Here is a 993-nt window from a genome sequence, read left to right on the forward strand (position 1 = left end):
TTGATCCCAGCATGTATTTGGTGGACAATTTGGTTGGAGAGAAATTCAAGATGCTTTGAAGATAGAGCTAACTCTGAACAGAAGATCAAGACGAATTGTATATTTTTGTTTCACTTTTGGTGTAAAGAAGCTCCGGTAGAGAATGTAGAGTCTATAGTGGATATTATTGGGTCTTTGTAACTACCACAAGTCCGGGTTTGCGTTTTTGCTCTTTTTCGAGGGTCTTGTGACTATCTTTAACCTTTAGCATAATCTTTATGCTAAAGGTTTCTCTACTTAATTTATAAAACTTGTTACCTTCTCAAAAAAAAGAACTAAAACTAAAAGAGTAAAAAGGGTAGGATCATTTGGGTTTCCAGATAGTTGGAGCAAAAGACCTTATGAACACTACAAGCTAATTCTACACAACAATAATTGGCAAAAATTAATTTGAACATGAGAGTATAGATGCAGAAAAGCATTTACTTTTCACGGCATGATTTTTCGGTGGATTCTGCAAAATTGTTGAAAGCATCTGCTACACGCCTCAGAAATACATCATGGCCACTCAGGTATTCCCCTTCTTTCTGCAGAAACAAGTCAAACATCAGAGCATTAGTTTTCGGAGGAACATGATGACATTACTTGCATGAATCTTCAAATATTGCAAGGACAGAACAGGTAACAAGTAATACCAAAATAATTTGTACCTGAAGAAGATAAACAGCAATTGGAAGTAACCGTTTCAGAATGTGTAATAGTCTGCAACCCAACTGTATGTAAACGGTGGCAAACTTGGTTAATACATAAATATTGTAGAGTTAAGAAGAATGAAATGACGATAAAAGCAAGAAAAATTACTTAGATTATAGATCTGTAACATGCCTAATGAAGAGTAGTTTAATTACAGAAGAATTTTCTCCAGCTAACTTCAACAAAAAATATTTTGCAACATATCAGAACTGAAGCACAACTCCTAATATCTCCAACTAAAAATGAATTTTTCATAGTGAG

The 993-nt window shown here is 34.2% G+C and overlaps 1 long non-coding RNA gene across 1 annotated transcript; it reads right to left on the bottom strand.

The window, feature by feature from the left end:
* Positions 1-441: 441 nt before the first annotated feature.
* LOC109222217 lies at positions 442-862 on the bottom strand. The gene is made up of 3 exons (XR_002067371.1): positions 841-862; positions 690-752; positions 442-566 (listed from the first exon to the last, which is right to left on the bottom strand). It is a non-coding gene; the product is annotated as an uncharacterized LOC109222217 (long non-coding RNA).
* Positions 863-993: the final 131 nt, after the last annotated feature.

Source organism: Nicotiana attenuata, unplaced genomic scaffold (assembly GCF_001879085.1).
Source record: "Nicotiana attenuata strain UT unplaced genomic scaffold, NIATTr2, whole genome shotgun sequence".
NCBI lineage: Eukaryota > Viridiplantae > Streptophyta > Magnoliopsida > Solanales > Solanaceae > Nicotiana > Nicotiana attenuata.